Source organism: Gopherus flavomarginatus, chromosome 3, assembly GCF_025201925.1.
Source record: "Gopherus flavomarginatus isolate rGopFla2 chromosome 3, rGopFla2.mat.asm, whole genome shotgun sequence".
Lineage (NCBI taxonomy): Eukaryota > Metazoa > Chordata > Testudines > Testudinidae > Gopherus > Gopherus flavomarginatus.
In genome coordinates this window covers 9,388,319-9,404,020 of record NC_066619.1, presented here as the reverse complement: position 1 = coordinate 9,404,020, position 15,702 = coordinate 9,388,319, and positions in this window count along the sequence as shown.

Here is a 15,702-nt window from a genome sequence, read left to right as displayed (position 1 = left end):
TACCTATCATGTACTTATTCTACATATGCGAGAACATTATTCCCCAGGGCTGACTATGTGATACATTTCATTATTAAATGTCTTTCAAATGGAGGCACACTATAGAACTTTTCACTTACAAATAAAAATTCCTTTTTTGTAGACCTGAAATACAGTGTGTTTCCTATGCTCACTTCAGTGATCCTATTAAAAGGAATAACAACAGAGGAAAAACCCCTTTGTTGCACATTCCTGTGTGGACCTGCAATGGCTTTACTATCTTGCTGCAAAAAACAGTGCCTGAGAGATTAAAAAACACATCTCAAAAGTTACATAATAAAATTGATTACGCCAAAACGATGATCAGGCTTTAAAAGATACAATGTTTTTTTAAGCTTGTTCAAGGAAAATACTATAGTCTAAGTTGCAATCAAATCTCTCGGAGGGATTAGGCAGACACCATTTTAATTTATCCATTCCAGAGTTCGGTGCCAACAGTGCTGCAAAGATGAAAATAAAGAAACCGCCGACTGCGCATTTTTGTTGTTGGAGCTGCTGCAGTAGCAGCTCTCTTGGAAAAAAGAACTGCTGTGCTCCCTCTATCCATACATATTGAAAGCCCATAAGAAGCCGGTTTCTCACATCCTTTTGCCAAATAGCTGGATAGCAGCTGAAATCCACCAAGTATGGCTTTGTATAAAGAAAGGAGAGAGTGAGAAAAAAAAATAGCTGATGTTGTGAATAGTGACTGCGCTGCAGATTATTCTAGCATGGGGTGGAAAGAATGGACTTGGCTATTTTGGGAGCACCTTGCAGAAGTAAATAATGGGGAAACTGCTGGCAGTGCTTTAAATGAGAATATCATATTTGTAAATGCTTCTTTCTTATTTGTAAAGGCAGTTCTATTTTTGCAAATAGTGTGTAAAAAATCAAGTGGCGAAATCCATTTGTAGCCTATTCTGCTGTGCTAAGCAGTCATAAAATGGCAATAGAATATAATGGAGGTTGTTAAGAGTGTGGGCTGATATCTGCCCTTAGTTACATCTGTGAAGTAGCCATTGGCTCTGATCCACCGCTTTGCACTGCATGTTGCCATTTGAACTTGAGCAAAATGAGTGTAAAATGCTACATTATGATTAAACAGTGTATCACTCCCACTTTGCATTCCCTGCACATGGGTGTAAGTGACAATAATGTTCAGTAGAGATCCAGGTCCATGACTTAAACCTGTTGAAGAGGTTAATAGAATCCATGATGGGTGCTAAAGAGGTGTTTGAAAGCTAGTTAGACAGCCGGTTTGTTCTCTTCTCTCTTTGGAATATGTTTACTACCTTTAAGAAATGTTAAGCATGTTGTTAAGGAAACTTAAAATTAGCTCACTGGATTTTTCAGTGCACAAGTGTAACATGTCTCCACACAGTTGCAACAAAAACAATCACAATTAGTTCCTGTAAGGGGGAAACTTGTTTGCTTTCAATATGCCGTTTTTCCTGTGTCAATGCAGTTTTAATGGCCAGAATCCAGCCAAGCATTTGAGGACATGTGTAACTTTAAGCATACGAGTAATCACGCTGACTTCATTGTGTCTGTTAGCATGCTTAATGTTATGTATTTAGTCAAGTTCTTTTCTGGGTCAGGATCTCAATCTGAGCCTGATCAATGGGACATTGAAGTCAGTGGGATTTTTTCCATTGACATAGGTAGACTTTGAAACAGGCCTTTTGCTAGGCTGAATAATGGATAATTTTCTTTTACTGTCTCTGACTGAACTTTTGCCAATACGGACACTAGGTTTATAAGTAAGATTCCGTTAGCCTTTACATTTGCTGATAATTTAGAGAGGACTGACTAACCATGATGTATCAATATTTTCAGGTGTCCTATCATTCCCACAATAAAAGTTAGGTGACCAGATGTCCCAATTTTATAGGGACAGTCCTGATTTTTGGGTCTTTTTCGTATATAGGCACTAATTACCTGCCTCCACCTGTCCCGATTTTTCACATTTTCTGTTTGGTCACCCTGATAAAAATTATACTTCTAGAAACTTAAAATCCCACCTCTTCTATGGAGGATTTATTGTTCTGTAGGGTGAATTCCCATAAATAATACAGGGTTCCCATAAAACAGTTACCAGCCACTTCCCTAAAATATGTGCAGCTAGCAGCCCAAACAAACTAAATAAAAAAAGGAATCACTTTTTAAAAAAATGCTGAGAGATGAAAATGACTAAATAAAAAGAAACTTGTAGGAGTCAGAGCAGTTGCCATGAGTTCTCTGCTATAATTCAAACATTTTATTGTTCTTTTTTTGGTTTTTTAGATAATTACTTGGTGGTAAAAGAATAATCATATTGTACAAAAAATGCTGAATTTAATTTAGCAATGAAAACCATGCAATGTATCTACTGTCAGCAAGAAGGAAAAAAGAAATCCTTTAAAGGACCATCCTCAGGAAATTTTAGCTCTGAGGGTTTTATTTAATACTTAGAAGTTGTTTTATAAAATCATATATATATGATTTTGTGATTTTTTAAATGCAGTGAAACTCTATTTTAATTTAAATAATACCTTAATTAAGTAATTGAATAAGAAATAATTTAAATATTAAATATTGAATTATTAAAAATAATAATGTTAAACAATAATTATATTGTAATAAATGATATATTAATTTTATTAATGTTTAACCATATTTAATAATATTTTAATACTATATTAAATAATATTTAATTATTACATAAATTAATAGTTTAAATAATAGCTTCCTCAAACACTTACACATGCGCTTAGCTTTACTTATGTGAGTAATCTCATTGACTTCATGCAAATTGTGTAGTTTGGGGAAGGGAGTGTTATTTTTACAGAGCTATTTTGGGGGGGAGGGATAGCTCAGTGGTTTGATCATGGGTCTACTAAACCCAGGGTTGAGTTCAGTCCTTGAAAGGCCCACTTAGGGATCTGGGGAAAATCAGTACTCAGTCCTGCTGGTGAAGGCAGGGGGATGGACTCAATGACCTTTCAAGGTCCCTTCCAGCTCTATGAGATAGGTATATCTCCATATATTATTGTAACTCATTTTTGTTCAACAGAATTCACTGGCCGGGCAATAAATCCACTGCATTGCTTTCAATGGGCCTATTCATCTGAGTATTACATTTAAGAACAGCCATACTAGGTCAGACCAATGGTCCATCTAGATGAGTATCCTTTCTTCTGACAGTAGCCAGTGCCAAATGATTTTGGTGGAATAAGCAAAACAGAGCAATGTATTAAGTGAACCAACTTCTATTGTCCAGTCCCAGCTTCTGACAGTCAGAGGCTTAGGGATACCCAGAACTTGGGGTTGCATCCCTGACCCTCTTGGCTAATAGCCAGCGACGGACCTGTCCTCCATGAACTTACCTAATTCCTTTTTGAACCCAGTTATACTTTTATAAACAGGTGTGTACGTTTCCAAGTTTGGGGCCTGTATTGTTGGAAGCCAAACAGCATCCTGCTAGTGCAGAGAATCTGACTAGAAAAAGAAAGCAAAACTTCCTGCTCTGTTTTCACCACCTGAGTTATAATGCAAAAAAAAAAGAAACAAACAGTATGAAGGATGTGAACTGAATTGGATTTTTAACTTATTTTCAGCGTCCATCTGTGGTTTCAACACTAGTAAGGATCAACATTTTTCTTTAATCACATCATTATAATCTTGCTGTTGCCAGCATTCTGTTGGCATCTGCAACATGGGCAATTCGTGTTGATCCTTGCCTAGGCAATAGTTTTAAAGTTACACAAAATACCCGCAAGTCTCTGAAGAACAGTTGTTTTGCTAAGCAATGATGTCTGCCAAGGTGATGCGCGTCGCAAACCCCGGGTGCCTGCTTTGGCAGACCATTGTCATGGTGCTCATTTTGTATGGATGGCTCGCTTGGTGGTGTTAGAATGTCATGTCTCTAGTTTTGAAGGAGGTCAGGGGTCACGTGTCTGACCGATGTGCTGCAGAGTGGAGTGGGAGTCGGATTTGCCTGCAGCCAGGGATGCAGTCTGTTGACACTTCAAATGTCACTCCGACCTGGGACAAGGAGGTGTTTCTAATGTGTTTATTTTTCACACACTAGAGCAGAGCCATCCATCATCCATCTCTCTGTCTAGCTTAGGGATTCTGTGGTGCTTCTCACCTTGGTATTTAAGCACCAACTTAGAAGCTGGGTCTTGGAGTTGCTTGAATCTTTTGTCAATGAAAGGCCCAAATGTTCATTTACACCAGTGCCAGCCTCAAACACAAGAAAAGCAAGGTCCTTGATAAAGAAAATCTCTCCATCACATGCTTAATCTCTCCATCACAGTCCTATCCAGGAAAACACTTAAGAATGTGCTGAACATTAAGTGCGTGCTTCAGTAGCATTGAAGTGAATGGGACTTAAGCACATGTTTAAAATTCAGCTCATTAAGTGCTCTCCTGAATTAAAATGCTTCCCTGAACGGGTGCTTCTCTTATTACTACACTAGCACACTGTAACAGGGTGGCTTGCCCCTTATGGGCAAGATGCCTGGGGCCAGCCTACTCTAGATACTGAAGAGGCACTTTTGAGAAAGATCAGCTCATTCCTCTAGAAGAGCAGCAGGAAGCTGGAGAGAGAGAGAAGGGGGATGGTCAGGACACAGAAGTCTGAGAAGAGAGAGCTCACTTGAGGAAGCAGCTGCAGGTGAGTGCTGCAGGAGGCAAGACTGGCTCCTGTAGAGAGATTGAACTGTGATCCAGCACTGGGAAGGTGGGCTAGGGACTTTCTACCTAAGGGGAGACACTGAACTGGGGTTGGGCATTGGAGGCTGGTGTGTGAGTGTAACACCGACAGACCCTGGTCATCGGCGGGATTGAATTGGGGACCTCTGGAGCTTAGTAAAAGCCAACTAGCTATTAGCTAAGGCTGTAGAGCAGACTCGTTTTATATTTCTCTCTATTTGGTCTCGGTGCCACTACATGGGACAGAGCACCACATCCAGGAGGTGTGTGGGTTACATAAGGACTAGATGAAGTGAATCCCAGGAGGGGACTTCTTTACATTGCCTTTACACTAGGTGAGTCATTATGGAGCCCTGAAAAGGAGAAACAGAGGCAGGGCATTGCAGGGTGTCCCTTGGCCCATGAGGGGTCTCTTGGGAGGTGACGGACTTGGAGCACTGTAGGTGCCTGACATGCAAGGCCCTGTGGACACTAGCCCTGGTGGAGCCCAATAATGATTCAGACATATGGCTAATTGGAGGGATATTTTACCCTGGCAGAAAGGGTAAGGCTTCACTGTACCCAAGGTGCAGTGGCTTAAACAGTTGCAATTTAAGGTAAAATAATATTGGCTCCTATTTGGGCTGGGTGGAGGACCAGGGGCAGGCCAGTAGGGGTTAGGGCTCCTCAGAAGGAGTGCCTGGGGTACCTCTCCAGTCTAGTCTCTGCTAGAGACAAATAGGAGCTTTCAGGTTTCCAGACTGAGATCAATTATAGGTGTGTTCTCTCTCCACTGGCTCCCTGTCCAGTCTGTTGCTTCCCCTCAGGTTCTGCACAGACCTGACCTGACGCAATGTCCATCAATGACAGCCAGTTCTCTCACAGTCTGAGCTTTGCATGCACTTCCTCAGCAGTCTCTTCTGTTTCTTAGCTGATACCATTTTGCCCTGTGGCCTTTGTTCCTCCAGAAAAAGGTTAGCTCTTGAGTTTGAGTCTTCTGTACTATTTCTGCCTCCTTTATGTTCCAGCCAGGAGAAAGGAATGTGTCTCCATTTCCACGGGGAGAGTCATGGGTCATTGGGGTGTGTGTGATAGGAATGGTAGTTTCCTACTTATCTGATTCATCACACCTTTTTCGGGAACCTCACATCCCATGCAATTACATATCAGCCCTGTCATTTTCTAGCAGGGGCTCCAGGAGAGAATGAAATTACTTATGGACCAACTGCTCCCCTCCTCCTCCATAGTAGCACAAGAGGTGGAAAGCAAACTGTATGTGGATTCCTCCTTCCAGTATCCGGGAGCCCAGTAAATTCTAGGATCTGGCCTAGACAAAGCTTTCCTATCATTACAAAAAAAGTTCCCTGGTCATGTTTGTGGTAAGAATAACATGAGATGTTGCTTTCCGGATTAGAACTGACTTTGCGTTTAGCAGCTCTCTTATGGCTTTTATATTCTCTGTATTCCTGGACCAGGCACTGAGAAATACTGAGCTTCTAAATAATCTGCTATGACTGGAAATCTCTTAAATGAATGGAAAGAGAGAGAGATTTTTAACCACCTCCTAGGGTCTGTCTACTAGTATTCAATGACCAAAAAAGATCCCCAAACCCAACAACAACAACAACAACAAAACAACTATTAATTCAGAGTTAAGGTTGCTTGCTGGTATGTGGTCTCCTTGCAGAATATTGAACAAAATACAAACTTCTAAAAACCAGAAAATTCATAGTGAAGGTTGTATGGGGCTTCTGAAGAGGAGGAAGAAACCTAGAAACGTTTTAAATTACTATTTTTTTTGGGGGGGACGGTTACATCTCTGGAACTCCTCGATTCGATGATGCCAGCATTGGTTCATTAACCTTACCTGGCACTAGGGTGATCAGATGTCCTAATTTTATAGGGACAGTCCCAATATTTGGGGCTTTTTCTTATATAGGCTCCTATTACCCCCATCCCCATCTCGATTTTTCACACTTGCTATCTGGTTAGCCTACCTGGCACCCTCCTGATACACTAACTTTTAAAGAAATCTGACTAAGCATGTAATTTTTAGAGGACTTAGAAAGGTCAAGCTTTAAGCAGAAGTTGTGATGCAACCTTATATACAGTGGTGTTCCTATGTCACTCTAACAGCATGGACCAATTAACTATGCCGCTCTTGTGAGTTTGTTTTTGTGTATACTGTATTTAAATTTCTAAAGACTCTGATATCTGCAGGAACTGGCAGCCATTTTGTGTTGAGGTGTGGGTAGACTGTTACAGAGGACACACTCATAACGTGGAAGCATTAATTTTGTTAAATTGTGTGCTTTTTTTTACCTGAATCTAAAATAAAAGTATGGTAGTTCACAGAGAAAGTATTTATTTTCCCTTTGTGTATGGGGGGAAATGATGAGGTACAAAATATGCACCAGAGCTAAATATTTCCTATCTCTCTATCTTACACACACAGACACACTTACACTTTCTAGTATAAAATTCTTCCAACTATTTCTTTAAAGAGCATTAGAGAGTCCATGATTTGTAGAAGAAACCTGAAAATTGTCAGAGAGGTAGCCCAGGAGTCTGGAAAGTGAATTTTGCTGTGCCAATGAGAATCCATTCCAATTTGGCTGAGTCATCAGCTGTGGAAAAATCACCATTTCTCCTCTGTGTTTTGTTCAGTAGAGCTAGCAAGAGGCTAGCTGCTAAAATATATGAACATTTTATCTGCACTGCACATGCTCCCCAGCCTCTCTCTTCAGTAAAAGGTCCTAGGGTTCTGAAGTTGGTTGTCCAATCACTGAGGTTCCCAACATCAGTGGAGACTTGTAAATTATGGCCTTAATCTCCCCGTGACTTAGTGATGGCTGTTACAGATGGTGAACTACCTCAAAGGGGTGCTTCAAAGATAAATTCAATAATGTTTGTGAGACTTAGATATTACATTGATGAGCACCAGAGAAAAGCCTTGGAGCAAATTAGTAATTCTATGTTCAGGGCCGGGTTTTGAGTTTGGGAAACAAATAAAACCTGGGTCCTTGCATTGATTGGTGATGAAGGGAAGAAATATTGAATAGCTGTTCCTAAAATGAGCAATGCTTTTTGTGTGTGTACTGCGTAAGCTATGGGTCCTGTGCAAATATCCTAAGTGATTACGTAATTAAAATTTGAATGATTATGTTTGCGTACAGGGAAGAAGAATTATGGTCTCATGGGTAACGTTAATTGTTAATAGGAATTTCCTAACTTTTGAATGCTGGATTTTGCAACTTAAACATTATTATCACATATTTTTAAAAGCAGCATACAATATGTTAGATAAATTACCAATGGTTGAAACTTGGTCACATATACTAAGTAATTAAACCTCTCATTCACTTAAATTGGAAGAGGAAAGGATGTAAGTTCTTAAGCAACTGAGATTTTTATCATTAATTATCATTGGCGACAGTATGTGCTACAGAATCTGATCATTGCTGTTTGAGTCTAATGTCTTGAGTCTTTACTGCCGGGACTTCCCTGTGGCAGGTGGGTATTTTTCTTGAGGGTGAGATAAAGACTGAAGGGTATTTCCTTTCCCTGTTTCCTCTCTGGTGTATATTTGTCAGAGAAAGAAGGGAATGGAAGAGGCCATCGGTCAGAAGAACACAAAACAGAGTGATCTGTAAACTGAGAGGAGAAATAAGGCACGTAGGAAATGTAGGAAATATAGCTTCCTACACTGGAATGTAGGAAATGTAGCTTCTGGAATCCCATCATACCAGCTAGATTTCAAAGATAATGATACTGGTGTACTTTGTAAAGTGCTTTGATATATACTGATAAAAAGCACTTGATAAGAAATAGATATTATATTATTATTTATTTTATGATGTCATCCCCATGCCAATGCAGGATTCTTCCCTATATTTTGCTTTCTACTGTTCTTTTTGACCTAATTTTAAAATCCCTAAACAATGAGGCTTCAGTCTGTCCCTTTGAAACACCATTCTATAGCCTAATATATCTCATTAGCAATACATTTTTTCCTAAAATTCAGCTTCAGTTTTTCCTTTAATTCGACCCCATCCATTCTAGACACAATCACCCATTCCATCTCTTTGGTGTTTACATTCTGCCCATGTTTATAGTCCGTAAGTGTTTTCCCACCTTCTCCCTTAGTTGTTGCTTATCTGAGCTATGCATATTTAGTTATTTTAATCCTGATAAATCATTGCAATTACTGTTTTTTGTTGTTCTTCTCTGAACTCCATCCACTGTCAAACTGGTTTCTGGTATTGAGGAACTTTGAACTGATATCAGTTCTATTACAGTACAATAGTATATTTCCAATGCACAAAAGCTGAAACAATAACTCTCAAGGGTGTCTGGCTTTAAAGCAAGTTTTATCAGTCCCATGTACATTTGGGGTAATCTGATTTTTAGTCTGCAGATTATTTATTATTTGAATGCAGAGCAATGGCTAAAGTTGTTTGAAAAACAAAACAAAATTTGATGGCATTTTTAAAACTTTTTTTGTAATTGAAAAAAGTTGACATTTCAATACCTTTTTTTCAAAATTTCAACCAGCTACGAAGCTAGTTGAAAACTAAACCAAAAATCAATGAAAATTTTGTCAGAATATTTTTCTCTTAGAAATCATATTTTTTATGAAAAAAATCATCAAAATTCAAAATACAGAAAACTTGAACTAGATCGAATCATAGAAAAGGCTGATATTTAATGGTGATGTGGTATCTTCAGTGGCAGAAATCAAAGAACCTAATGTGTATGAGTGGACTGAAGCAGAACTGAATTGTATGACATGGACTCATTCCATGAAATCTTTCTTCTTTACCCCAAGTGCTAGGGGTCTGTCTGTCTGAAGTATGAATATTTGGCTTCTAATCTCACTGCAGCCATGAAGCTCAGAGTGAACATGGTGCGCAACGTAGTGATAACTGATATATCTTTGGTAGCCAGGAATTTATTATTTCCCATTTTGACAATACTTTTAAAATATTATGCCCAATTCTGCTTCTATAGAAATCAATGGGAGTTTCACTATGGGCACAAGATCAGGCCCGTTAACTAATCCTTACAATGCCCTTGAATGTCAGGTAAGTGCTATTCTCATCTTAAGGATGGCTGTACTGAGGCAAGTTTAAAATGACACAGAGGGAGTTATTACAAAACTGGGTGACTCGGCTTAAATTTTGGTTTGATAAATTCAAAGTAATGCACACTGGAAAAGATAATCACAACTCTACATACAAAATGTGGTCTAAATTAGCTGTTACCATTCAAAAGAGAGATGTTGGAATCTGTGGAAAGTTCTCTGAAAACATATGTTCAATATTCAGCAGCAGTCAAAAAAGCAAACAGAATGTTAGGAATCATTAGGAAAGGGATAGAAAAGGCAGAAAACACCACAATATAAAGCCATGGTACATCCACATCTTGAATACTGCGGGAAATTTTGGTCATCCTATCTCAATAAAGGTATATTAGAATTGGAAAAAGCATAGAGAAGAGCAACAAAAATGATTAGGAGTATGGAACAGCTTCCATTTGAGGAGAGATTAAATATATTGCAGACTGTTCAGTTTAGAAAAAGATGACTAAACAGGGATCTGACAGAGGTTTATAAAATCATGACTAGTGTAGAGAAAGTGAATAATATTTACTCCTTTGCATTATACAAGAACTAGGTGTCACTCAATGAAATTAATAGGCAGCAGGTTTAAAACAAACAAAAGGAAGTACTTCTTCACACAGCACACAGTCAACTTGTGGAACTTGTTGCATGGGGATGTTGTGAAGGTCAAAAGTATAACTGGGTTCAAAAAAGAATTAGGTAAGTTCATGAAGGATAGGTCCATCAATGGCTATTAGCCAGGATGATCAGGGATGCAAACCTAGGCTCTGGGTGTCTCTAAATCTCTAACTGCCAGAGACTCAGACTCGATGATAGGGGATGGATCACTTGATATATAGGCCTGTTCTGTTCATTCCATCTGAAGCATCTGGAACTGGCCCCTGTCAGAAGACAGGATATTGGAGTAGATGGATCACTGGTCTGACCCAGTATTGTCATTCTTATGTTTTTATGTTCTTCTTATTTTAGAGCCAGGTTTCTCTCTCATGTCTGGGAGGAAGGATAATGTTGTGGTTAAGGTACCAGACTGGGGCTCAGGACACATGGGTCATTTTGGAATCTCCTGAATCTTCTGGTGTGACTTTGGGTAAGTCACATAGGGGCAGACTTTCAAAGATATTTACACATCTAAAGATGCAGATAGGTGCCTACTGAGATTTTCAAAAGCATTGAAGCAGGTTAGATAGAAATCAGTGAGAGTTAGGTGAAGCAGGAATGTCTCCTGGTCCCAGCACTGTTCTGCTGTGCAGTGGATTGTCTCTTTGAAAATATCTCCACAAATATTGGTACAACTGTTGGTTTAACCTTTTTTACTGACCTGGAGGATGATGTCATCCTCTTTGGTCAGGACACAAACAATCTCAAAGATACATTAGACAGCTTCTAATATGAGGTAGCTGCCATTGGACTAAGGGATTCTTGGGCAAAGCCAAAGATCCAGAGCGTCGATGCAGTTGATACAAGACATCTGTGCTTCCAGACAAACCATGGAATTGGTGGATGACTTTATCTAGACAGTAAACTGTCATCAAATGGTTGCGGACAGATAGACATCCTAGGTAGAACTGGTTAAAGCAGCCACGGCCATGAAGGACCTCTATAGAGTCTGTAGCCAAAAGAAGATGAAACTATACAAAAGTATGGATTATTCAAACTTGCATACTTCTGATCCTTTCATATGAATCTGAAACATGAATGTTGCTTAAGCAAGACATCAGGAGGCTGGACACATTTTATATGTGTTGCCAGCAGCCATTACTGAGTATAAGATGGCATAACTTTATCAGTAATAGGGATGTGTCATCAAGAACAGTCCTTGAGAGGACTGAAGTCATTATTGGCCACCACTGGCTGGCCTCATTTGGTTATGATACCTGCCTTAGAGACAAAGTCCTCTCACGTATCTCATTGGAGATTGGACTCAAGATCAGGACTGTGGTCATGGACTGGTGGTGGTCACTCGGTCATCCATGATTAACCTGGCTGACGAGATCAGTAATAATTTAGTGTGGCTTTTAGACACCTGGAATAAATCTGTATTGTGTGGACATGAACACTCAGCATTATGGACCTCCACTATCCGTGTGTGTTGTTATTGTTATTTGGTGCCCAGGTACTTTTGAAATCCCATTAGGTGTCCTGCATCTTTAGGTACCTAAATGCCTTTGGGAAAACCAGCCATAGGTTCTCCTCTAGTGTATATCAATATAGCTCTATTGAAGTCAACACAGCTATGCCAATTTATGATAGCTAAGAATTTCTCTCTCTCTCTTATCATCTAGTAGTATGAGCACAGATACTTTTCAGTAAATCTCAGTCTATAACACTGGGATAACATCCCTTCCTTGATTCTTATACAGCACTTTCTGGAAAACAAATAATTGATACATCTAAATGGCTTCAGAGGGGGAGAAAGAAGTAGGTGGTCTCATTATGAACCCTTATTCTGCAGAAAAGGAATTTCTCATTGTCTTTACTCAGGGATATAAATGACCTTTGCCACGGGATTGATAAACATGTAAATCTTTCATAATATATTTTAACGTCCTACTAGTACTAATCTTTGTTACATATAAACACTTACAAACAAGAAATCTACTCTTTAAAACAACATGATCCTTTTACTTCTGTGAAACTGGAATTTGTAAGATCTTTGTGGTTCTACATAGCCATGATAATAATAAAGACTTTTGTTTACTCCATTGTAAAAAGATATACAAGCAGCAGGAGATCTCCTAATCCCACATGGTTCTATATCTAGAAATGAAGATGTGTCACTGACTTTCCACTCATATATGTGTGCCAAACAATCCCAAAGGAGAAATGCTAGCAGATGAAGCTTCAGAAGAGTCTCCAGACATGAACTGTACTGGAGTGAAAGGTTATATCAAACTACTGGCCTGATCTTTTAGTCCTTATGGAACCCACTGCTTCAATCATGTGATATATGCCTGTAACCCGCTGATGAGTGTGTATTACAGGGCCCTCTCTGTGCCAATCTGGAGAGGATACAAGTCTGATACAGCCCCAGGTAAAGAGTTTTATCTCAAGTTGTGGCAACTCAAACGGTCAGTACTAGAGGCCTCTAGTTGAGTTATCTGGGTTTCCAGCTAAAATGGTGGTTGTTGCTAATCCACAGTACAGGCAGGGCTTAAATTCAGCTGGAACCAGATGAACATGGATGGATCTTTGCATTCTGCTCACTCAGTGGGCCCCTGAAGCAAGTGGGTCTCCATATAAGTAGATCTGTCAATGTATGTGCATCTCATTGCAGGATCATAGGATTAGTGGTGGACAGAAGGGAGCATCTCAGTTGCCTAACAATGACTCCTCCATCGGCTCATTAAGCTTCAATGCGAGTTCAGTGGCTCAAAGGAATGTGGCTGTAATTCAGGTCTGAGAGTGATGATTATAAAGTATGTTTGCATATGCACTTATGTTTGTGTATTCGCTGATGGATCTCAGACTACACTTACTACCATGCCCAACAGAGGAACAATCCCCTCCAAATACTGTACAATCCAAGAGTAGGTAGCTCCATTCACTTATTAAACAAAAACTCACTGAAACGGAGAAATATGAAGTAGAAAGAGGGGAACAAAGATGCTTCTCTGATGTCAGCAAACTCTCAGCTTATTTTATTTGTGTTATACTCCACTGCTCAGCAGGTGTAGTCAGTAAGAGTATAAGATGTATTGGTTCATGGCAGCCTGAATAAAGACTCAGTCCCTCAGGCCAACTTTACAAACCTAGGGCCTGATCCAAAGCTCCTTTAAATTTAATGGGAAGAAGCCCCTTGATTTTTGGATTAGGTCCTTGAAAACTATGGTTAAGCACTAAGAGTAAATTTTTCCAAGTCACCTATGTACCATTGACTTTCAATGAGATTTAGGCTCCTATGTGCAGTTTCTGCCAAACCTTTTTTTCTTCTGGTGAACAATGCAAATTTGGTGACACTGAAACATTTAGTGAATTTGTGTTAGCTTTGCTAAACATTTTTTGGGGTGGAGGGGAACGAAAAGAAAATCTGAAAAAATTGAAAAGCTTAATTTCAACTTTTTAAAAACAAAAATGTTTCAATTTTTCAGTTTGAAATGACTTTTTGTTTCACAGTTTCCTTTAATTTCTAATTATTATCAATAAACTGAAAATCCTGTTATTCACACAGCACTACTTCTAACTCACTTAGATCCAGAACCATAAAACTATTTAGACTCCTAATATCCACTGATTTCTGGATCTGGCCTCAGATCTAGATTTTTAAAGATATACAGATTCTTAAAGATGCAGATAGGCGCCTGTATGTCTCTAAGTGCCTCTCTTTGGAAAATGTTGCCATAAAATTTATATTTTGCTTCAGTGGAGGTTATGTACTAAGCATCTCTGACAGTCAGATTGATTATTTAGGTGTCTAAATATGAGATACGTGCCAAATTTTAGGTACCCAACTTTGAGGATGTTGACATATATATATAGCAGCTGCCTTTAGCACCTCATCTTGTTATAGTTATGGTAATTCAACTACTTGACAATACTTTTACAGCCAGCGGTGCGGCAGAACCATACCACAATAGAAAGATAACTATAACTAATTTGAATAAGCTTGACATGGGATATCATTTCTAAAAGAGATTGCTAATAAGACTTTTCTAAACTAAAAGTGTTTGTGCTTTAGCTGAAATAGTAGGTATTTGGGGGGCTGACCTTACGACTAAACAATAGCTTTAATGGAGATACATCAAAGATGAAATTGTACCTTAGTCCAATGTTGAAGTCAGAAGTCCACAAGTTTGACTACTGTTCAGTTTAGTTGATGACTGTGCATCGTAGGCAGCCACAGATCTGTTGGTATGTCACCTTGTCATGACCAGTTAACTTTTTTCATTTTTTTGAAGCAATACATTGGATCAGAGCTGAACTTTTACCATCTTGATCTTGCCTGACAGATGGGATGGGAAAGATTACAAGAAATTGGAATGAAGAGGCTTCCCACAGTACACTCATTCTTTCTCACCACAGATTGCTCCTCTCCAAATCTTGGTCAGCTGATAATATTTATTTAGGAGAAGAATGGTGCTGGCTTTTAAAGACTCCATCTTTAAAGGTCAGTGCTTTGCTTTGGGGGTGACTCCAGTTCTTACCATTTTTGCTTCCTGGGGGAAGGATCCTGTGAAGAAGAAAGATTTTGAATTTATTTCAAATCAGTAAAAGGCTAGACTGTGCTTAGGCTCTGCCCATGCACGAGGGAGTCAGAACCTGCCTCTTGCAACATTTCTGCATCCTGAGTCCAGGAGTATAGGAGTAAAGTGTGTTACATGCCTGTTTATTTCCTCCTGGAAGCATACGCTCAAAGAGTGGGTGGGGAGGGACAGTGAATGGATGGTGAATGGGTGCAGCCTTGTCTCTGCTCCCGGTACTTTCTGGCCAGATTAGCTCCCAGGAGTAAGGAGGAATGGGAAGGATTTGTCTCTGAAGTACAATGCCTCCTCATGCTACTCCTGGGCTGCCTCTTGATCTGAGCTGTGCCTGAAGTCACACTATAGTTTAATAGTATCTGCAGGGAAGTTCTAATGCCCATTGACACCAATGAGATCATTCCCATTAGTTTCAGTGTATGTTAAGATCAGAGCCTGAGCACTGGAGTTAATGGGAATTGTCATTGGCATTGATGGCAGCAGGATTGGGCTCTAAAATCCATTAAGTACCAACATTAAAAATGAAGAAGAAAGAGCCATGAGACAACGTGACCAGCCTGGCCGGCGTTTACTCACTCTGAATAAAAGCAGTGATCACAGAAATGGATGGAGAGCTTTATTACAGGTGAGTCAGAGGTTTTGTTTGCTGGTATTAGGTTTGGGTACCTCACAGGTCAGGTATTTCAGACCTAA